General features: G+C 38.5%; 1 protein-coding gene across 1 annotated transcript in view; it reads left to right on the top strand.

Moving 5' to 3' along the window:
- LOC134531319 (protein Wnt-5b-like) overlaps positions 1–25,440 on the top strand; it is a 151,716-nt gene that overhangs the window by 60,293 nt on the left and 65,983 nt on the right. The gene's annotated exons all lie outside the window — the stretch shown is intronic.

Raw genomic sequence — 25,440 nt, 5'->3', positions numbered from 1 at the left:
CCTCCAGCCGAGCAATCCACTTCTCCAGCAGCGGCCTCGAGGCCCATCAACCGCTCCGGACAGGCTGTAAATGCGCTGCCATCATTCTGTAACTGGAGACCCTCGCGCGCATGCGCACACACGAACACAAACACACATGCGCACACGCACACTGGCACTACTCTGTGCGCCGTCGAACACACACACACACACACACTCTCTCTCTCTCTCGCTCTCTCTCTCTGCAGCCTACCTCGGCGATGTACATACCATCGTCTCGCGTCGGAACCAAGTCCTTCACTCGCCATCCTCTAGTAATTAACATCCTCGAGCAATCACAAAACATTCTCCCGTCTGTTGCACCTTGTCTTATATACGTATTAAAAAAAACCAACATGTTTTTGAAGTAGACAATAAGAAGTAGGAAAAAAGTAAATTATATATCATGACTTTCGAGGTAGTGTCGCGTCAAAGTTGTAGAATGTTATCAAAGTTTCTATCTGCATTGTAATAGGCATCATCAGGGTTGAGTTACCTGTTGCAGTTCAGAGTGCAAAGTTTGTACTATCCACAACTTCGACGCGATACAACCTCGAAAAACAAAAATGCAGTAGAGTCTCGATAATCCTAGCCGACTTAAAGTGCCATAAATAGGAGCCAAAGAAATATGTGCCCGTGTTAACGATTGTTTCCTCGCATTTGGCGACCGTCTGCAAGATAAGCTGTCGAATTATTTGGCTGGGCCAATCGGTACGTGTTAACTTCCGCAACTGAATGGTTGTGAAACGTATGCTGACAATACACATGCAACTGAAAGAAACTCAACCAATCACGAAACACAAACGATAACAAACAGCTGGTCTCAAACTATTTTCTCGAAAAATACATTACCGGTAAAGACTGTTGAAATATTTGCTTGAGGACTTAAAAATACATGTTTTATCGCCCTCATTATTAACAGAGACCTACAAAATTCAATGAATTTAATGACACCAGGGTAGAATCCACACCATTGTAAAAAAAATCAGTTCTGTGTAATGTGCAATGTGTAGAGACTGGAAAAATTCGCGGTTTTAATGACCAGGTTACACTACACAGTCCTCTGTGTGGTCAGGCAGATAGCGTTAGTTCGTTGGCTGCTGACTTGTGAGCCGTCTCAACTGAGTTTTCTTGGATTGGATATTTCTTTGGTTGAGGTCTTCTCATTGGCCCAGAGCCTTTTAGAAAAATAGCGAGCCAGTAGTGAAAGCATCCTAATAGTATAATGATTTGAATTGTAGCCTATCGCGAAATGAATTCGCGAATTTTTCCGGTCTTTAGCAATGTGTAGGGGCATGCATATTTCTCGAAAAGACTTCGAGACTTGCTGAAAGTTAAAACACCGTAGCATCGTTGTGCCTAGGTCAAATAAGGCAACGACTTCTGTCACAGACGGTCGCAGAATGAATCAGCTTAATTATCTGCTCTCTATCAGTACCGGTTAGAAATATTCCTTCCGACCGTGAGCGAGAAAATAAGTTACAATATCTTGAAGACTATCGTAACACCAAAAATTTTCTGTATTTTTTGCCATTCCTAAACTTTATAAATGTTGTTTATATTATTCAAATACTTAGAATAAACTTTAAATTAATTCGATATGATCGTAAATAACAAAGAAATGGCTCTGTTATCAAATTTGTGATTCGTCTGAAAATTATACAATGAACATCTTTTATAATACTTTAAGTTAATTGGCCACAATTTTAAACTCCGAGTGTTGCAGTTAAAGGAAATATTTGTAGCATCCCTACCCTAAGAATAAAATGTGTTCGTAGCAAGAAAAAATTCAAGATGTTGGTAAAAACGTTATGTTATGGAACTGTTATCAATTACAGTTAGAGGTGATGACTGATGAGTTATTACGGGAACATTTGAGTGTTTGATAGCTTTTAAAAATCTTTGTACACATTTTCAACATTAATATTTTATTGGTACAGATCGGCCAAGGAATCTCGTTTTGCAGTCAGTACTGCCAATGTGGAAAACACATGCTGCAATGCATAACGTTCTGTGCTTCGGCCTAAAGTAACTAAGTCATGTTAAGTCATGGTGATTATTGCAAGAGGACTGAAGACTAAAGTACAGTGGAAATTAAACATATTTGCGAGAAATAATCATCGCTAATTATGGGTTTTACGGTGTTTCCATTTGCTGATGCAGAATTTTGGCTTTATACTAAAATGTACACTTATAACTAGAGCCAATATTATTTGGACGATTCGTTCCATCCCATGCTATACTCAACAGTGCTATAAATATTAAATAGCCAATTTGGCTTGCCCATAGGCTGGAACTAAGGCCAAAGGCTTATCCATTCTCTGTACTGGGTCGGACATGAAAGGGAAGGGCCATGCTTTTTTCGCGAAAAAAGATGTACGTCCATTAGACTGCGGTAAGGTATGTGCCTGTGCCAGTTGTTTCTTCCTTGTAATTGGCGGCCGTCTGCAAGAGAATCCTTTGCCTTATTTGACAGGGCCATTCAGGAAGCGTTTGCTACCGCACTGAATTATTTTGATTGGTGTGCTGAAACTATACATGTACCTGAAATAAATTTGACCAATCACGAAACACAGATAGTGCTGCGATGTTTTAACTCTCATCTTGCATCATAATCATTCGCTAAACATCAATGCCGCTACAAATGGGCTAACGCACCGTCTCTTTTTTATAACTAGACATCTGGAAATTTCGCGAATTCCTTTGGTGCCAGGCTAAAATTCACAGTCGTGTATACTCTACCCTCATACACGTCTCTTACTGAAGAACCTCCCCTTCTTTTGAGAGGGCCGTGTGATTCGGTCTCTCTACTGATATTTGGTAGCTGAATGGCCTGCAGTAGTAGAGGGCAGTGTCGAAATTATTATGACCCATTCGTCAAAGAAATGTAAAGGTATAAATATTTGCAATCTCCCTTGGGACTTCAAAAAATCCGCGAGAAATTTCCGAGGTCCGTGCGATAAGAAAAATGAGTACCTATCACAGATTGAAGCGGATGTATATGTGTTTCAAGCTTACATTGCAACCGAATGAACTGTCCTGCTTATTTTTACCTGATCTTTTTTTGGGTGATATAATTGAAAAAAATAAAGAAAGAAATATAATAACATATCGATAAACCTTATTCGAACTCAAGGAAAAATAAATGCTTGGCCTTCCGTTTTAGTTCTTTATTTATTTTTTGGTTGGATCTGACGCAACGCCAAGCTAGAAAACACCAGCTGAATTTTGGTTTCGGTTTAAAATGCTTCTTCTGGGCGAGCGTGTGGCGAGAGAGGGAGAGGGAGAGAGAGAGAGAGAGAGTCTGTTAATAAGCTGTGATGAATGTTGGAGCCGGGAAGAAGCGGCGTCGCTATCAAGTGGGGCGGAACCTCTGGAAAGCGGGAGGAAGGTACGCTGGCACGGGCTGTGGTGGTGAAGGCAGTGGAGAAGGGGTAGACTGGGGGAAGGAAAGAGCCCATTCGTCAGCCTGGAAGGCACAGAGCCAGTGCTTGTGCGTCCCGCCCGCCGAGGTGCGCGCGGCATCGCGCGAAGCCATCGGGTACAAGAGCGGGGCGACCAGCGAGGAAGTAAGAATGTGGCGTCTATACAGCTCGATCTCCATGTCGCCATTTCTTCTTCTTTTTTAAAGGAGTTTTGGCCACACTTGCGCCGTGATCGGTATCTCCTAGTTGGTGTGGAATTACATCAACATGTGTAACATTTTTTTTCTCCCGTTGCATGATGGGTCTGAATTCGACCAACAAACTTAGACTGCTGGTTCATCACGACAAAAATAAGTTTTAAAAAAAATTACGTATGACTTATGGTCTTAAGTGATTCTCAAGGCTGCGGTATACGTCTTTGAAGATGGAGTTAAACAACATTTTTTTTTCTCAACTTATTTTGTCAGTATGAACCAACATCCGCAGTTAGTCGGTCGAATTAAGACCTAACCTGAATATATTTAAGTCAATTTTTTTTTAAATATTACTGGGTTACTGATATTTTTAAAACTCTTATCACACTTATCAACTATTTCCCTTTAAATATATATTTTTAAAAAATACATAACGTCGTAGCTTCAGTCAAGTTTTTTTTTCTGTTTCACTGAATTTAAAAATAATAATTTGTAAACCATACTGAGAGCCAAGTGTTTACCAATTTATAGTTATACACAGGGCCATGTAGTTTTCACGAAAAGATTTTGCGGCCAGCTGTGTGTTCAGACACTGTAGCATTGTTTGTGTTTAGTGGCTGGTAAGGTTTACATCAGGTACATGTCTGCTGCCAGTACACCAATCAAAGCCACCCAGTACAGAAGCAAACCATCCTGAATGGCCCTGACAAATAGAGCGATGGCTTCTCTTGCAGACGGCCGCCAATTACAAGGGAACAATCTCTAGCACGGGCATACCTTATTGCAGTCTAATGCGCGGTCAGATTATTTCGCGAAAAATACATGGCCCTAGTTATACAGTTATTAACAAGTTTACCATATCCATATATATGTTTTCCAATTTTAATACCTATATTTCGTACATTATTATGTTTTTTATATGCGTAGATATTTTTGAATGACGCCGTGTATGTATTTTTCAGACAGTCTCGTACAACGCGAGTCACTTAATATTTTCGCGTAGTATTCTCAGAAATGTGGATACACGTGTGATTAGAATGGTAGATATAGATGTGTTAACATAGATGGTCTCTCAATATATTTCTAGTTTTCCTAAGTCACGATTTTTTTTTGTTTACTTATAATATACCTACTGTTAAGTTTGCAGTCACTAAATAGTAACGCTAATACATGGGATGAACCTGAATTGACCAACGAACTTCAGCTGAAATTTTTCCGCTTTAAAAAAGGAAAGATAACGTACGTTTGACTTATGGCCTAAAATTTATCTCAAGGCTGGCATGCATATTTCGCGAAAAGATTCCGAGACCAGCTGAAAGCATCGTCTGTGTTTCGTATTTTTTTTTTTTTAGGTTTATTTCCAGGTTTACAACACCAATAACAGTAATTCAGTGCGGAAACAAACGCTTCCTGAGTGGCTCGGTCAAAGAAGGCAACGACTTTTCTCACTTACAGCCGCCAATCACAAGGAAGAAACCGCTGGTGCGGGTATACCTTGTTGTAGTCTAATAGGCGTTCTTTTTTTTGCGATAAATACCTGCCCTAACTGGTAGGTGCATTTTGAGGTTTAAGCTGAACAACTAGATCATTGCAAATATAAAGTATTTTAAGACGGAACACCAATTGTCTGAAAAATGTTTAGTTGAACAAAGTTCCACAACCACATCAGAACTTGAAGCAGTCGTTTGATGATTTTATTCAAATAATTGGGGTAGTGACCTATCATTAAATGTTATGGCAAATAAGGTTGTTACCCGCAATTACTTCAATGAAATAATTTTAAGACAGAAACAAATTTTGCTGTGATTGTGTAACATCGTTCAGTTACTCAGAAGCTTAGTGTTCCATCTTAAATATGTTTTCTATTGCCTGCAATAAACCAGTAGTTAAAATCCAATGTCAAAGGATGATGCCAGCGTAGGGAAGCACTTAGACCATAAGTTGGGAACCGGAAATTTCGGTTATTCATCTGGTGTCAAACTAAAATCCGCTGTCTTATCAATAGGGGCTTACGCAGAGGGAGATGTCCCCCCCCCCCCCCACAATAGGGAAATTCAGCTGGGGCGTCTTTAAAGTGAGCGACCGATAAACAGGTGATACTTGACCAAGTGCTTTGAGAAATATGGAGTCAAATTTGGAGGTCAATGAATCCCCGAATTTTTCCTGTAAATACATTTTGGCTACAATTAATGATTGTAGGCCAAGCTGTTTTGAATGGGGCAGCGAAGAACTGGTAACGTAAGCGATTACCCTTAATGTAACTACGCTCTGTTAACTACTCTAACAACCAGAGCAATGAAAATGTTAACTTATTTGACAAACTATCTTGTCACAAAGAAGTTTGTCAACTACAAAAGGCTATACATGTGTTATGCGTGAAACCTTTGACTTTTTTTTAAAAATACTAGTTTTTAAACTATGCAAGATACAAAAATGTACCGCAAACATTGGCCAACTTTCAGCTTCTTGCGTTCTGACTTGCATTTCTGTCTTCCATGTTTGAAGAGAGGTTTTCCGTAAACGTATGTGCATAGAAAGCCATGATGATGTTTTTATTATATACTACATGAAGTTTTCACATGTTAAACTTCGGCGCAGTGAACTAAGACACTTCTAGATCAAATAGTTTTGACTATTTAATATTATTTCATGATAAATATTATTATCAAATGGATCTTGGGGAAGAAAGTTGTTTTCTACGGTTTTGCAATTTTCAATTGTAGGATTGGTTGTCGTCCGACTTCCGAGCTTTATAAATAGGGACAGAGAAAATCCGCAAGTTCAATTAGCTCCAGGCACAGACCAGAAAAAAAATTTATCGGATTCACTTAGTGATATGCTAAAATCTAATAAATTTACGTTTTTGTGCTTCTGTTATTAGTTCACAGTTAACAAGGAGTAGTTTTGACCTATTAGAGACCATCAATCAAAGAACTATCGAATCACAAGTTAACCAGTTGAGAGCTTCACAAGTCAGCAGCCAATGAACAGGCGACGATGGCCCAAGTATGCAGAGGTTCGCGGAGTCTATCCTGGAGGTCATAGAACTCATGAATATTTACAGTTCATACCTCCATGATAGTCTCCACAGTCCTCTACACACCCGGGCAAATGTTACTTACTCACCATTGGCTGCTGAATTGTGACGTCTCAACAGGGAAGCATTAATTCGATAATTCTTTGGCCGAGGGTCTCTCACTGGCCCAGAGTCCTTCACACAAACTGTGAGCCAATAGCAAAAGTAACGCGTAAGCGTAGTTTACTTTTAAATCCTGGTCCATTGTCAAACGAATCAGGAATTAATAAATCGATATTTATAACTACCGCGATTTTCTTTAATGGTTTGCGTGCTTAGTTTTTTTTTTGTGACGTTGCGTTTGTTGCGTGGTTTATAAATCCAGGACTAACAGCAAGCTGGGCACGAGAGCGCTAGTTAAGGGGCCCACCACGTCAAGCGTGTATGCATGTTACACTGTCAATTTTGTTGTAAATGGAACAGAGATATTCATGTAAAATTACAGATTATTGTAAATTTGTACATTTACATGAAAACAAATGTATCAATACAAAATAGTGTTCGCAGTTTATTATAGACAAAATGTGTAATGCAAGGCCCTTAGGTTGCTTTCAAGAACCTTTACACGCGTTTTAGCCTTTTCCCTATTAATTATTTTAAATAAGTGCTGTTAACTGATGACAGTGCTTAAATTTGGGATTATTTTTTAGAGTTAATTTTTAGAGATAGTGATACATTGCGTGAAAATTCGAATGTTTCTAATATCAAGTACGATTGTCTGCATTTGAAACACGTTTTATTCTTATTGGCTCTTATCAGCAAATAATCTTTTTTCGCACTTAACTCGGCCAATGAGGAAACACGTAGTTCAATAAATAACGTCCATCCATGATTCACCCTAAAACAACTACGCAAAGTAAAAAAAAAAAATATTCCAACAATATGAGTAAGAAGAAGTTAGTGTGTAGCACTAAATTTTTTTCGCGATAAGTCAGCTATACTATCCACTTAGTAGATAGTAGAATCTTTCAGTAACTTGATACGTTTTTATTTCCATCTTAGTGTTAAAAGAACTCATCTGAAAACACAGTTTAAAAACGAAATACGGACACAAAATTATCCTTCCGCCCTCAGGGCATTCTTAAATGCTTTTGGTAAACATACACCGCTCGGATATCCGTAACATTTGTTTTCAAAAATCACGAGGTTTCTTGTGGAGCCATGTGCGTTCCTTGACGAAGGGGGGGGGGGGGGGAGCTCGACTGTTTGCCGCCGCCCGACGGGGCCAGAGAGCGCGCGCGGCGGGCCGGCCAGGCGGAAAACAACTGTACTGGATGTTTGTGTTCCGGCGCTGTGTTGGCACATGGCTTGGTCGGTCTCCCGGTGTAGGCTTACCAGCGCGGCTCGCGTTCGCAAACAAGTGAGTCGCGTGGTGGTGTTGGTTGGCTGGAGAAGGGGGAGAAGTTCCAACAATGCACGGGCGGGACCGCGCTCTGCAAATACGCCGGAAAGCACCAGTGCGTATCTCCCCCTCCCCTCCTCTTTTACACGACGCTTTCACAGCCCGTCGGAATCACCACTGACTTTCAGACCCCTTTCTCTCCCGGGAGAGGGGGCCATACCGCCTCCTCTTCCTTCCTTCCTTCCTTCCTCCGGGGATTGGCAACACTGCTGGTTGGTATGTTTGCTCTGCTACGTTTACCCGCTGTTACCAACCAGCGGCAAATGTTGACGCTCGCGTCACGCACCGCAGCCGTTTAATTAACATGATGGCTTGTGGCCTCGTCGGTTGGTTAGAAAGGGTAGGGGGCGGTAGGAAGAGAGATAGACAACCCCAACTTTTACCCCTCACGAACCGGCGGTTATTGTGTTCAAACGTCCAAGGAGCATGCGCCGCAATCACTCAGTCCGCAGAGCCGTTTGGGGAATCACCGCGCTTGTTTGCATGCCGCAGGGAGGGGACGGTGGACAACATGGCGGCATTCGTCACGACTACCAACCTTTCTAGTCCAGGAAACCAAGACTTAAAAAGGCACAAACCTGTGAAAAATTTGTCCAAAGCTGAATTTTTGCACAGTTGTAGATTTGACTATGCTTAATAACATACCGAAAGTTTACCGCTGTAGACCTTGTGCGTATCGCCGAAAATTTGCATTTAAGTCCTAGATGACAGCGACTTACATCAGTCCATTAAAATGCTACCCATTTGTACAGTTTTTCATTTAGACTGTCCATAAAACTACCAAAATAATCTTGAGACTATAATACAGCCATTAATGTTGTAAAAAGCATAAATTGTTAATATTAAAGATGTGATATTAAGCGATTAATTCATGACATATTATTTTTTATCTTTGCCACTCAGATAAAAATACTATTTACACCAATTTGAAGAGTCCAATGCGAAAAATGTCCAAATAAATGTTTTTGGTTATACCTTAAGCTTTAAGACAGTATATTTATAAAGAGTCTAACGTAATTAGTTGCTCATTAAAGCGGCCCGAGCGTTGCAGTGTACTGCGGCCGTACTGATCTCTCACGGCCACCGCCGTTCCAGCGCGACATTCCGACACACTGCGTACTGCGACACTCATTCAACTGGGTCTTATTTAGGGATTACTTAAAACATAGCTAATTCATATGAGAGGGTGTATGTTACATGTAATGAGATATGCATTTTTTTTCTTATATGAATGTTTTTTGATACAATAAAATTAACAATAAACGATTTCTGCTTGGAACTTGTAAATGAAAAACTCTAGAGGACCTCTGGTTTTATATCTGCATGGATTTATTCTGTTTCAAAACTTGTATTATTAAAAATTATTTTTTTAGCAACAAATTTTTTTTTATTTCTGATACATCGTTTTATTTTCGATCAGAACAATGCAAAATTTGAATGTAGCCTGTATTCGACAAAATGAAAAATTATATATTTACTTCTTTAAAATCAGTTTACTACATAAAAATTGAATAAAACGATACATCGTAAATTTACTCTGAGTTTTTTTTTCACTTTTACAACATAATTCCTATAATAATAGGGTTTTTTTTTTCAGAAAATAAATAAAACACGAGTAGTGTTGTAAAACGTATAGGTAGCATTACATATTCAGTTTTTTTTTTTAAATAAGTTAATGTATTTGAGTGCTGCGCCTAGCTGACGTCGTTGGATTGCTAGTGGCAAAGAGCGGTGGTGGATGGTTTTGCAAGAGTTTGACAGTATTTTATGACGCTACCTGTGAGAGGGTGTTCGTACCAGAAATCCTAACGGCTAAGGAAACTATCCATTCTCTGTAGTCACGTACGGGTGTGCTGCTCGCGCAATATCGTCAAATATCACAACTTTCCGGGACGTTCGGTCATTTCTCGGTTAGCTCCAGTTTCACCATAGTAAACGGAACAAAATCTTGTCTGTAGTGATTTCATATTCCTATTACCGTAGTAGTATGGCGTTTGAGGACAAACCAAGTTTGCTGTATACTTAGAGCCTACTTAAAAAAAGTATTTATAGAGTTATTAAATTATTTACGAAACACAATTTTGTGGATCGTTTGGGAAATTATCATTTAGGACTTAACTGCTCGTTATTGGTGTGATCACAAAGGATCATCGGTAAACTTTTGACATGTTACTAAGAAACGTTTATTCTACAACTGTACAAAGTTTCTGCTTTGGGATAATTTTCCATGTTTTTAAACAGCGAAATTCGTCCCGACCCCAAGCCGACTTCGGCAATCTCACAGTAGTACACACTACACGGCTCGGATAGCTTCAGGGGTCAAACAAATTGTATGAGACCCTTAAAAAATATACCCATTTAAAGAAGAATAAATATGCAACAACATTTATTGAAAGTTATTTTCACGTAGGGCTCTTTATATTTATGTAAGATGTATTAACTTTTCCGTAAATTTGAATGAAAATGAATTTCTCAACTTTAATGATTTAAGTTGTCTATTTTATATAAAGATGTTAACACTGTGTACTTTTTATTACTATCCTCAGATAGGAAAATGTTTCAAGATTATTTTGGGTTCCATACTGTCAGTCTACTCCATAAACTGCATTTGCAATATCCATTATTGTGGATCGTTGCAAAAAATTGACATTTTCGGCTTAACTGCTCGTTTTTGTCGTGACGCACAAGGTTTGCATCGGTAAACTTTTGATACCTATGTTACTAAGAAACGTTCACTCTACAACTGTACAAAGTTTCTTCTTTGGGATAATTTCCTATGTATTAAAAACCTTTGTTTCTTTACAGCGAAATTCGTCCCGACACGAGCCTACTTCGACAACATCGCAGAAGTATACACTACGCGGCTCGGATCGCTTCAGCGGTCAGACTAATTGTATGAGACACTTAACAAATATACCAATTTAAAGATGAATAAATATGCAACAACGTTTACTCTAAGCGATTACCATTTTGGGCTCTTTAAGTTTATGTAAAATGTATTTATATTTCCTAAAAATTGAATGAAAATGAATTCGTTAAATTTAATGATTTAAATTGTCTATTTTATAGAAAGATGTTTAAACTTTGTACTTTTTATCACTATCCTCAGATAGGGCAATGTTTCTAGATTATTTTGGGTTCCATACTGTGAGTCTACTCCATAAACTGCATTTGCAATATCCATTATTGTGGATCGTTGCAAAAAATTGACATTTTTGGCTTAACTGCTCGTTTTTGTCGTGACGCACAAGGTTTGCATCGGTAAACTTTTGATATGTTACTAAGAAACGTTCACTCTACAACTGTACAAAGTTTCTTCTTTGGGATAATTTTCCATGTATTAAAAACCTTTGTTTCTTTACAGCGAAATTCGTCCCGACCCGAGCCTACTTCGACAACATCGCAGAAGTATACACTACGCGGCTCGGATCGCTTCAGCGGTCAGACTAATTGTATGATACACTTAAAAAATATACCAATTTAAAGATGAATGAATATGCAACAACGTTTACTCCAAGCGATTTCCATTTTGGGCTCTTTAAGTTTATGTAAAATGTATTTATATTTCCTAAAAATTGAATGAAAGTGAATTCGTTAAATTTAATGATTTAAATTGTCTATTTTATAGAAAGATGTTTAAACTTTGTACTTTTTATCACTATCCTCAGATAGGGCAATGTTTCTAGATTATTTTGGGTTCCATACTGTGAGTCTACTCCATAAACTGCATTTGCAATATCCATTATTGTGGATCGTTGCAAAAAATTGACATTTTTGGCTTAACTGCTCGTTTTTGTCGTGACGCACAAGGTTTGCATCGGTAAACTTTTGATATGTTACTAAGAAACGTTCACTCTACAACTGTACAAAGTTTCTTCTTTGGGATAATTTTCCATGTATTAAAAACCTTTGTTTCTTTACAGCGAAATTCGTCCCGACCCGAGCCTACTTCGACAACATCGCAGAAGTATACACTACGCGGCTCGGATCGCTTCAGCGGTCAGACTAATTGTATGATACACTAAACAAATATACCAATTTAAAGATGAATAAATATGCAACAACGTTTACTCCAAGCGATTTCCATTTTGGGCTCTTTAAGTTTATGTAAAATGTATTTATATTTCCTAAAAATTGAATGAAAGTGAATTCGTTAAATTTAATGATTTAAATTGTCTATTTTATAGAAAGATGTTTAAACTTTGTACTTTTTATCACTATCCTCAGATAGGGCAATGTTTCTAGATTATTTTGGGTTCCATACTGTGAGTCTACTCCATAAACTGCATTTGCAATATCCATTATTGTGGATCGTTGAAAAAAATTGACATTTTTGGCTTAACTGCTCGTTTTTGTCGTGACGCACAAGGTTTGCATCGGTAAACTTTTGATATGTTACTAAGAAACGTTCACTCTACAACTGTACAAAGTTTCTTCTTTGGGATAATTTTCCATGTATTAAAAACCTTTGTTTCTTTACAGCGAAATTCGTCCCGACCCGAGCCTACTTCGACAACATCGCAGAAGTATACACTACGCGGCTCGGATCGCTTCAGCGGTCAGACTAATTGTATGATACACTTAACAAATATACCAATTTAAAGATGAATAAATATGCAACAACGTTTACTCCAAGCGATTTCCATTTTGGGCTCTTTAAGTTTATGTAAAATGTATTTATATTTCCTAAAAATTGACTGAAAGTGAATTCGTTAACTTTAATGATTTAAATTGTCTATCTTATAGAAAGATGTTTTAACTTTGTACTTTTTATCACTATCCTCAGATAGGGCAATGTTTCTAGATTATTTTGGGTTCCATACTGTCAGTCTACTCCATAAACTGCATTTGCAATATCCATTATTGTGGATCGTTGCAAAAAATTGATATTTTTGGCTTAACTGCTCGTTTTTGTCGTGACGCACAAGGTTTGCAACGGTAAACTTTTGATATGTTACTAAGAAACGTTCACTCTACAACTGTACAAAGTTTCTTCTTTGGGATAATTTTCCATGTATTAAAAACCTTTGTTTCTTTACAGCGAAATTCGTCCCGACCCGAGCCTACTTCGACAACCTCGCAGTTATATACACTACGCGGCTCGGATCGCTTTAGCGGTCAGACACATTGTACCAAGCTCTCAACAAATAAACTAATTTTAAGTTTAAGAACTTTGCAACTACTTTTATTTAATGTTTTTACATCGGGCTCTACGTGTTTTTGTAATACGTATTTTCATTTGTGTCCTTTTTTTTCAGAACACCACTCTTCTAATATTTTTGAATAAATATCATATTTAGTCAAACGTAGTGAAATATTTTTAAATTTAATCATTGAGAATAATGTTTTGAGTAAGTTTTGGTTTGCTATTCTGAAAGTATACTATAGTAATTACGTTATAGTGCCATATTGTTGAGTGGTCAATAAAGTATTATTTAGGATAACTTCTCGTTTTCGGTGTCTCGCGCAAGGTTTGCGGAGGTAATCATTTCAAATGTTGCTAGAAAACTTGAATATTACCACTGTTTTAAATTTCAGTTAGGAGCAAATTTTACAAAGATTAAAAATCTTCGATTTCGTGGGAGTGAGAGTGGCCACAGCGCTTGCGGCTGTGGCTCTGTCGCAGTGCGTAGACGACATTGATAAGCTCGGGAGTCTCTAGTGATCCTATAAATTAAGCTATACTTTTGAGTGATATGTCCCTGTAAAGCTTAAGAACTATAAAACAACTTTTGTTAAAGAAATATTTGCGTATGACCCTTTATTTTTAAGTGAATTGTCTTTTTATTGCCTTGACTGATGTAAAAAACTTATTTCATTAATTTAACATTTTTTTTCTTACCTTTAATATTAAATTTTAGGACTTTATTCATTATAAATGTGAGTAATAGTGCTTTAAGATTATTTTCATATAGCTATCGAGAGTCTACGGTAAAAAGTGCGAAAATGGGAAGCATTTTAATGAACTGCTGCAAGTCGCTGTCATCTAGGACTTAACTGCAAATTTTCAGTGATACGCACAAGGTCTACAGCGGTAAACTTTCGGTATGTTATTAAGCATAGTCTACTCTACCACTGTGCAAAAATTCAGCTTTGGACAAATTTTTCACAGGTTGAAACCTTTGTTTCCTGGGCTATTCCTGACATGGCGGTAACATTGGGGAGGATTGCAGAAAAAAACAGAAGAAGTGTGAAAGGTGTTATTTTTTTTTATTATTTAAAAACATTCATTAAATGTTCGTTGTCGAATTTTATACCCGTACGCAATTCACACTGTTTGGGTAGCTAGCGAGAGTCAACAACATAAATAATGAACAGTTATGTTTATCATGAAAACATTTTGTCATCATTCAAGAAATGTACTTTAAATTAGCATTTTGTTTTGAAAAATTAACATTATTACATTTTTAACATACGTTTAATATTTCTTTTTTTAAAAAAATCTCAATTTTTATCCGTATTTATTCATTTTTTTATGAAATTTTTTTATCTGGTGATAAGGGGTAAAATGTTGCTCAAAATTGTGATTAATTTTCCGTTTGACTTTCTTGTAACATTATTAACAACTAAAACGTTGTGATGTTTGGGAAGTGGGTGGGTTTCTGGTTTAAGCCTTCAGGTAGGGTCTGGAAAAATTTCTTTTTTAATGACTTCTAGAATAGACTCTACAATCCCCTTCACACTCAGGCAAATGCCACCTGCCCGTTTGCTAATGACTTGCGAGACCTGTCAAGTGGAATGCTGGCGATTCGATCCTTCTTTGGTTGAAGGTTTTTCACTGGTTCTTAGTTCTACAGATAAACTGTGAACCAATCACAGAAGGAATATTGACCGGGGAGGACTCAGGATCGACTTCCCGTGGGGGTTTGGGGACCATCGGTTAACAAATAAAATATTTTATAAAAAAATATTCGTTCTCAAAGTTTTTTCGATGTAATTTCTTTATAGTTCAAAAGGATCCCACATTCTCATATACTTATCGGCGAGGGCTGAATTTCAAATTGTTCGCTATCTAGCTCAATATAAAAGAAAAAGTTAAAAATAAAATAGTTTTTCGTACATCACAGTTTACTGGGGCCGATAACACAGTTACTAATTCACCGCAACAAATCGCCGCGGGACATAAAATTCGTCTTCCAATTCACACTAACATCAGGACGTAAATGCAATCTTGCAACGATTCTTGCTAAATTCTCTACAGTGTCTGGGCCAGGACTATTGCTTGCGTGTCCGAAGCGCAGGCTAGTGACGATACATCCAGCAGGGCTGTAAATTTTGATCCGCACAATTTTTAACCGCAAGGGTGCCCGGAAATGCCTTGCCCGGCACGCGAGGGCGTATCTCGGAGCGCCAACGACGAACAACGGCAGCCGACACAAGCGGACTCGTCCTGGCGGCACGCCCGTGCGCATGATGCTTCGCGCGCTCGTTCCGTTTTAAGCTGTAACAAATTAAAAACGCCGCAGACCACGATGGTTGCATTACACTCCCGGTGAACTGGTTGCGGCCCGTCCTATCCACGTCACGCAAGCTGCCGCCTGCTGCTGCGAACCACGGGCTGTCCGCGCGCAAGGACGCTGCTCACCGTTTCAGTTTATCAACCGAACAAAAAATAATCATATGCATGCCCAAGGAGTCTGTTAAAAAACAAAACACTTCAAATAAAAGATAAAATCACCTAAAACTTTCAACGTAAATAATTCTTAAAATTAAACTAAAATATATCCTATATTAAAGTATCAAAGATTTTGGTATGTTCTGGGACTGCACACTCTCTTGTTGCCAACCGGACGTGTTCTTGCGAGAAAATTTACCAGATTCGTAAAATCAATTTCCAACATAAAATTTTAAAATATACAATTAAATAAAATTACATCATGCATAAAATAAACAATAATAAAATGCTACTTAAAAAATTAAGATGTAGACATTTAAATAGGAAGAAAATAAAACGTTAACTAGTAAGTGGAACTTGCCACAGAAACATTTATTAAAATATAAAAATATAAGCCTTTTTAAAATAGATACTTAGTATTATATCGAAAAGCATTTCACATAAGTATATAAATAAGTATATACAAAGTTACAATATCTTTCTTTTAGTATTACAAACTATTTCTTGACAACTAGTTTCCAAAGGAATCTTTTGTAAAAGTTAAGATTTTTTGTACACATTAATTTGGTTACAAACACCGTTTACAAAACAGTAGCAGACATCTGCGTAGACCAATTTTAGGGGAAATGCATTTTTCGTGAAAATCTTTCAAGTCCAACTGCTTGTTAAAACAAAGCGTCTGTGTTTCAATATGTGTTTCCTTCACGCATATGAACCAAGAAAACGGGCTGAATGACCTGGCCAAATAAAACAGACGGCCGCCAATTACGGCAAAGAAACCACTTTCATAGACCATCTTTTTTTGCAGATCTGTTGGGTCACGTTATATTCGCGAAATGATTTCCAGACCAGCTGAGATTTAAAACGTTTTAGCATTGACTGTGTTTCGTGGCCGGTCGAGTTTCTTTCAGGTTCATGTCTATTGTACATGTCTACATGTCTATATTGTCTATTGTCAGCACACCAATCTCAACCATCTAGTGCGGAAGCAAAAGCGTCCTGAATGGCCCTGTCAAATGGGTCAGTGGCTTCTCTAGCAGACGGCCGCCAATTACATGGGAACATTAGCTTGCGTGGGTATAATTTATTGCATTCTAATGAGCGATCAGATTATTTCGTGGAAATAATTATTAGTCCGGTTTTTTGCCCAAACAAACACCTACCCCCAACCACTGGTGCTACGTACATTAAGCACACTGTCAAATTAGAGGCGAGATATGCTGGATTCACAATGGCCCGACGGCAGTGAAGAGAATATTTCTAACCGATCATGTTCGGCACATCTATGGCGTTAGCGCAACAAAACTGGCGGACGGGACAAATTTCACGAAAGATGGTTTAGCAGATACATTTGGCAATTATTTTATCATTGTTTTAGTTTTAATGTTTTGTTTATTAAATTTATCTGCGAATTATCTTGAAATAGTTAACGCACAGTGATTTTTTACAATTTAACGTTAAATTTGAATTAATCAGATTTCTCTCAAACATATATGTTAATAAAACCCTCAGGCATTGATGGCTGACGTATGTTCGAAGCATATGTGTGACAGAAAGAGAAAGTTATGTGCTGCGTGTTCACAATGACGCGATGTCTCGGTGTGGGGCCGCACCGCTGGGCCTACGGCCGCACGTGGCCGGGCTCTGGGGTCTCGCTGACGCACGCGGCCCGGCGCGGGTCAGCGGGGAGACCAGCCGGCGCGGCGCGCCCAGTTGCCCCGGGGCGAACCCTCGCCCGCCCAGACCGTCAGCGCGCGCTCCTCTCTTGTTCCATATAGTCAGCGAACCTGCAATTGTTTATTTCACGGATTCGTTTCACTCCAGCCCACACTCAATTTGACTTTACACGAGATCTGATTTTGACGTGACAACGTCTGATGAATCGATGAACGCCGGCTGCCACGCACGAAAAAGTGTCCCGTTAAACCCATTGTTCCGTTACGCTGTGTCCCGTTGCGCTCACTGTACGCTTGCGCCGCATCTATCTCTCTTCCACTCGACTTTTTATAAAGTGAAGTGAAAAGTTAATGTGGTTTTCATTGCTTATTACAAAAACAATTTCGGCAACAAATGTTAATTATTCTTGCATTTTAAAAATCTGATTACTAGTATAATTTCAAGTATTTATTCATTTATTTTTAAAATAAAAAGGTTCAATTTTATTAATAAAGTATTCAATAATTTCATCAATGTTTTATTATGACGTCACGTCAAACTATCGTCCGTAAACCAACTTTACAGACAATTAATTTTTTTAAACAAAGTCCGTTTGGTTATTAAGACTTTAATTTTTCCACATAATCTCAATTCAGTTCCAAGCACTTTTCGTAACACTGCACCAGCTTCTCTAATCCCTCAGCACAACATTTCGCCGCCTAGGAATTAAACAAGTTGACGTCAGTCTTGAGTTCCTAGTCGTCGGATTGACGACGGAGCATTTGTAGTCACCCACGAAGCTTCCTCGGCTAACATCTTCAAAGGCAGTTCAGCGAACATTAATCAGCAGCAACAGCAGCCAGTCAGTCTCTCGGATCGCCGAAGCGAGCAGGCGAGTCACGCGCCAGGAAGCGCGGCTACTCGCAGTGCAGACGAGTGAAGTGAGAAGCCCGCACATAGGGGCATTGCACAGGGGCAGGTGGATATCCTTTTGCACACAAACATCGAATCTCCACGCGCGCACTCACACGTCTGACCTCGCTCTCCTTGTCACCCAGGGTTGCCGGCGAGTAGCCGTGCCTTCCAGGCGTGTGGCTCGCGGAGATGGCATCGGCTTGATCGTCGCGGGGCCCGGGATGCTACAATAACTGCCCCTGTGTGCGGGCTTCCCGCTTCACTCGTCTGCGCTGCGGGTAGCCGCGCTTCCTGGCACGGGACTCGCCTGCTCCATTGCAGCGATACGAGAGACTGGCTGCTGTTGCTGCTGATTGCTGTTTGCTGGAATGTCTTTGAAGATGTGGCCGAGGCCGTTTCGCGGGTGACTACGAACCGTCTGTCGTCAATCTGACGATGAGGAACTCAAGACTGCCGTTGTCAACTGGTTTGATTCACAGGCGACGAACTTCTATGCAGAGGGGTTAAAGAAACTGGTGCAGCGTTACGAAAGTGCTTAGAACTGAATGGCGATCAGTGAAAAAGTGAAGTAGATTAGTAGTAAGCTGAAACTGTCAGTAAAAACTTTTTCTCACGAGCTTATATTTTTATGACCAAACGGACTTTATAAAAAAACAGCCGTCGTATAATAAGTTCTCATTGATATGGACTTGAAAAATTCTCAGCTTCATTGACCTCTAGAATAGACTATGAAATTATCTCTGTACTTAAGCAAATAACACCTGTTTATTGGCTACTTACTGACTCGTGTCCTGTTACAAAGATGCTCGTGATTCGATACTTCTTTTGTTATAAGTTTTTCATGGGTTAGAAGTCCTTCAGGTAATCTGGGTCCAATCACTGAAGCAGCTTGAAGTTGAAGGGGTTTTGGATTTCATCCTATCGCAAAATGAATCCGTGAATTGTTTTCGGTCTCTACTCATTGGTCGACAACAATGCCGCATCTATTGGCGGGGTACCTTGCTTAGGACTGGCTAAGGGTCGTCACGTGCGTGTCCGTAGCAGTGCAGTCCGATCATCAACGTGAAGCAGATGTGTGTGTGTGTGTGTTTCAAGTATAATTTGCTACCAAATGAATCCGAGAAATTAATATGGCTCTAGCAATGGTATAGAATTAAAATAATTGACTTTTCTTTTGTAAGGGCACAAATTCGTAGGTGCGCAGAATCTGCGGTCCGAGGGTTTTCCTCGTGGGGTGTAACCGACACATGTCATCTCTCCAGGCGGTTTAAGCCAATATTTAGGCAAAAAAGCGGACAATTTTCTATTCTAAAAGTTCTTCACAAAACATTTTTTTTTGGCATTGTTATTACGTTTATCATCACAGTAAAAGGTAACATTCACAGAGGGGAGCTTTATAGCTGCAGGCGGGGCTCGGGTGCTGCCCCCTCCCCGCACCCAGGGATAGGCCCAAGCCTTTGTGTTGCTTCCGCTATTGTTAGACTGGCGAAATTAACGAAATTTTCTCGCGTACCAAGTTAGAATGGACACAAACCAGTCAATGCCTTTTTTTTCTGTCCGGCTAGCATATGGTTGGATCAAAGGAATTCAGATGGACTGTTTTATTGCTGGAGTTTATTGTCGGAGTAACGACGAAATTGCTACCCCAAAACGTATGATGGTACACCGTTAAAAATTTCACCTTTAATTTACTAAGACAGCTAGTTACAAATTATTCAGGTATCTTTGTAAATTTACGGACACCGTGTTCACTTATTTAAAACATGAATCCAAAAGAATTGTATTCGTATATTAACAAAACATTCAAAAATTATAAGTCTACAGAAATAAGACTCTTATTTTGTTCACGTCTGTATTTACCTTTTTTTAAGAACTAAACATACAACTCGGGAATCGAAATACGGTGTACTTACTACGAAGATTCAGTTATTTGAAATTACGAAGAACTATTCGTTTACTTGAGGTAAATTCTTCTTTAAAACGTCCGTTAAATTACTGTAATTTCTAACAGTGTAGATATACAATAGAACATATCTTAAAAAAAAACAATATGGCAAGTCTCTGTAAAAAATTAATCTCTACTTTTGTCAACGATTCCTTTGTAAACCAGTTACCACGAAATGGTTTTTAATACTACAATAAAAATATTGTAACTTTGTACAACACATGGCTATGGTTATTTTTGTCTATAGATACAAAATACGTTTTTAGAGATAATTCTGAATATTTGTACAGAAATTGGCACATAATTTTATATTTTAATTGATGTTTCATTCAAGAATATATCTTTTTTTAAATAATGTTAAATATAGGCAAATATTATACAATTTTACTTTATTTCGTTGTATCATGCTTATTATTTGCGCAGTGAATACTGGGGAAGCTATTCAGGGAACGGTTTACAAATAACTTTAACTATTGGAGGCACTGGGACAACACAAAGCATAATTGCCGAACCCAGTATAACTGCGAACACTATTTTGTAGTGATACAGTTGTTCATGTAAATGTTTAAATTTACAAAAATCTTTCATTTTACACGAATATTTCTGTTCCATTTATAAAAAAAAATTACACTGTAGTTATTTGATGGAGGAACGAAGGTTTTGCGGTTTATTTCGGTAACAAACCAGAGTTGAAACTTTGATAATGAATCCGCAATTAATTTGACAGACTCTAACGCAACAGAGTTGGTGATAAACAGGGAGAATCGATGTGATCGAATCAACTACCAATTAATACAAATAATGGAAAACTTATGACATCGGGATCGGCCATTGAACACGTAATGTTGGCTCGAATATGAACATTTTAGTTGAGTCCAGCCTTGTGCGAAAACAACGTGCCAAATCAATTTTTTGATTCCAACCATTGGCGGATAACTCTGACCGAATGGGTAGAGATATCAAGGATGAACTCCACAGTTCTACGTACGCTCGGGAAAATGTAACCTAAAAATTTGCTGCTGTCTAGTGAGACGTCCTAACGTAGTAGTCTGTGATTTGATACAGCTTCGGTTAAGTGTTTCTCACTGACCCAGAGTTCTCCAGATGAGTGTTGAGCCAATATCAGAGGCAACACTAAGGTATAACAATTTGAATTTTAGCCTATCAGGAAATGAACCCGCGAATATTTTCGGTCTCTACCAATGAAAGACTCTCAAACAAAATTCGGAGTACTGTGGAGTCTATCCTTGAGTTCACTGTAACGCAATTATTATAGAACGTTTTATAATCTTCAAATTTTCAATATGGGGGGAAATTGTTAAATTCGCGCTTTTAGTACACAAGATCAATAACTTTACAAACTACGGATGGTTTCAAAACACTAAAATGCAGAATACAAGTAGGTGCTCTGAATTCCCGGATAATCTCCTGCTGTTGAAGAACATATCCACTGTGGATCCATACAATGTTAGGGGTTACTTTTACATGTGACGGAAGACTACATAGTTAATTGTAAGTAGATCGTAAGCAGTCATTTCCCCCCTCCATTGAAAAACAATAATAATACACATACTAACCAACAAAAGCCGGGTTTATGACGTTCCATCGCTTCAGTTCTTCATCCGTCTATCAGCTCACACGTCTGTTAAAATATTAATTATTCTAAATAAGTGATGTTAATTGAAAAGAGAACTTAAATTGGGTTTATTTGTAGAGTTTATTTATAGAGATGATAATACATCGCGGGAAAATTCGACTGTTTCTAAATATTCAATGCAATTGTCTGTATTGGAAACACGATTTAGTTACCGGCTTCCAGCGAAATAATCTCATTTCGCATTGAAATCAGCCAATGAGGAAACACATACTTCAATAAAGGACCTCCTTCCATGATTCGTCCTAAAACAACTACGCGACGTAAAAAGAAGTTACTGTATATTGCAGACTACCTTAGCATTAAATATGTTCGCGAAAATCAGCATCTCTACTTAGTAGATAGTAGAATCTTTCAGTATCTCGATACATTTTTATTTTGATCTTCGTATTAAAAAAATATTCAAACCTATTTCGAACAACACTATAAAAATATTTAAAGAAATGAACGAAGTGAACATCCTTTTAAGAAAGAGAGACATGAAGCGAAAGAAACCAATTTTTTTTTAAGGTTTTCCGCCATAGCAATTATATTTCTATAGTTTAATATTAAATATTGGCTTTGTTAAGGAATAGTACATAATTTAATGGGAATTATGAAGTTAGTTAGGGACTGGCTGTTACAAACTGTTTACAACGTGAATCATTGGCGGTTAGTATTGAACATATTTTTGGTAATCATTACAACTGTAATAATACTCTCAGCAGACACTATACTAGTGGCTTTTTCATTCACTAAATGTATGTTCTGCGTCTTAACTGAGGCAAAATTTCAATATTAAACATAAGCGAAATATCATGGCATAAAAACTGCAGATACCAATATGGTTTGATTCGGTTCCTCTCTCTCCCCCTCAAGAAAACGATATTTGACTGGCGTTAACATTTGAAAGTTACACATTTTCACCCGTCTGTCGGAATTCAGAAGCCTGTCACGTTTTCTACGTGTGCAGGCGGAGGGAACTATCTGAAGACGTAACGTATGTTTGACTGTTAGTCCCGTGTTTGACGGACGGATGACGGACGGACGTAGTGGACGTGACGGATTGTTACCATTTCCCCTTTTAACACAAAGCCTCATGTTGGACATAAGCACAAAAAAATTTTCTTCTGTGTTTTTATAAAAGATTCCTTTGGAAAAACAGTTGCCAAGAAATAGTTTGTAATACTGCAAGAAATATATTGTTTACTTTGCACAACACTTGGCTGTGGTTACTTTTGCTATATGAATTACGTTTTTTCGAGATAATACTGAGTATTTATTACATTATATTATATTATATTACATACAATTATATAGCGCATGATTTTATATTGCAAGTGATGTTTCATTCTAGCATATTTTTTTTAAACTGTGTAAAATATAATTGAATATTCAACACTTTTGATTTATTTTGTTGCATCATGCTTATCATGTGCTCAGTTAATACAGGTGTAGCTTGCCACCCCGTGCCGAGGCGAGCAGCCCACGTCCGTCCCTACCAGGACAGCCAGTTACAATCATTTTGTTGAAACTCAGCTGACTTTGACTTCACCATGGCTAGTCGCGTAGACATGGTAGAGACGCAAAACTAAAATAAAATGCTTGATTATGTGTTGAATCGATTATTGCAGGGTTCATAAATTTATTCTGACACATAAAAAAAATACACGGACTACTGGCAAGTGGTATAAAATACGTAAAAAAAGACATAAAATATTACAATCCTGACGTGATGCCCGGCCGTAGCGATCACGTTACCTACAACACCAAGGCCTTGCCTTCGCATAATTCTAAGTCCGTACTGGAAATACGCGGGGGAGAGGGGGAGTCCACACCGAAGCTTGCCTACCGTCCCAAACCAACTTCTTCTTCCACCAATAACAAATTAAAGTTTTACTCACAATAATTCTCGCCGTGTAGCAGAAATTTACCAAAACTGTAGCGCCTCCGGGTACCCGGGCTGTAGACTCGGCGTAGGTGACACATGTAGCACAGTCAAATGGCAGCGGTCTTCGCACTTCGGGGCGAGGTGCATTAACACTCGCGACTCACGAGAAGTTTAAGATCGCTTACGGTAAATACGTTGCCATTCCTTCCAAATTATTAAAAAAATAAACTAGATGATGCAGGCCGCGGCAAAGATAGCTCCGCGTAGCAGTCTCTTGGGTTAACAGTTCACAACGACCATGTGGGTCGCGTCCCTACTCATATGCACGGAGCTACACCAACACCCCAAATTCACAGCTGTTCCGTCGTCGGTCAACGCCCGCTAGCGACTGTCGTCGCCAGAGTCCAAACAGTCTCTCCCTTGCATACGTCACACTCCCATGACGTCATCCAACTCCCTCCGCTAATTCCCCCTCTTTCATACGTGGACAACTCCATTCAACAGAGGTAAATGGCCGCACGGAAAACCATAGTCTTTGATTAATTTTAACTGAGACTTTTGAAGACATAAATAAAAATAAATATGAAAGCATTAACTAAAAAATTACGTTAACATTAAAATTAAACATAGGGGAAGGCGGGGTAACGGGACGCAGTGGGTAATGGTACGCAGGTCAGTATCTGGCTAAAGAAGAGGAGACGCACGCGGGAGCGCCGATGCTACCATGCTGCGAAAGGAGTAACTTAGTTATAGTCGAGTTGCAATGGCGTGCGGCTGAAGTTGTGTCGGATATTCGTGTTATTTTAAATCTGAGATTTTTCCAATAAAATCCTGCATTCATTGCATTCGAGGTAAGGTAAAAACTATGTACTTTTGTAGAATTTTAGATGTTTATAAATAATTAGTGGTGTTTTTGCTATAATTTAACGCGGTAAGGGCTTGTACATTGTGATCGTTTCAACTGTGACTGTCAGTAAACTGACATGGCGTCGTTTGGGGTATTCGTACGCAGGGATGCGTACCAGTTCCCCATATGCGTTTAATTCACGCGTGCGAAATTTGGCAACTGTTATGTTTAAATGGATCACGTCAATGGTTTTTTACATTATGAAAATAACAAACAAATATGTACACTAATTTCCCCAGTTACAAAACCATCGACATCAAGGACTGCAGGGACCAGGAAGGCGCCGACACGAAAACGGTGTTCAGAAATTCTAACAGCCACTCCAAGAAAAAATAGTGCTGGAAAAAGTGGAAACAAAGAGGAAAAATAAAAGGAAACACAAGCTGAACATGATACAGGAAAGCTAAAAAAAAAAAAAAAAAAAAAAATGAAAAAGAAGAAAACAAAGAAAAATATTTTCAGTGATTCGTCCGTTTCTTCTAGCAAAAACAAAGGAAATACAAAAGATCTTTGTCAAGATGATGACATTGAAGATTTGGATATGGTGGCTTCAAATTTCCAACAAAAATAGTACTAATGAGATCCGTATGTTTAGTGGATAGTTTTTTAAGGACAGAGAACTGTGGTACCGCTGTGGCTGGTGTTCGGGCTTGGTCCATTCAAACTGTAGTGCTGCAGAAAATCATTCAAATTTTGAATGCGATTTTCGTCAAGTGAAAGTATAATTATTTCAATAACTTTAATGCTGAAATAGTCAGTCTAC

This window comes from Bacillus rossius, chromosome 3 (assembly GCF_032445375.1).
Source record: "Bacillus rossius redtenbacheri isolate Brsri chromosome 3, Brsri_v3, whole genome shotgun sequence".
NCBI classification, from domain to species: Eukaryota; Metazoa; Arthropoda; class Insecta; order Phasmatodea; family Bacillidae; genus Bacillus; species Bacillus rossius.
The sequence above is the reverse complement of the archived record's forward strand: the minus strand, read 5'-3'. Positions and strand labels throughout refer to the sequence as shown.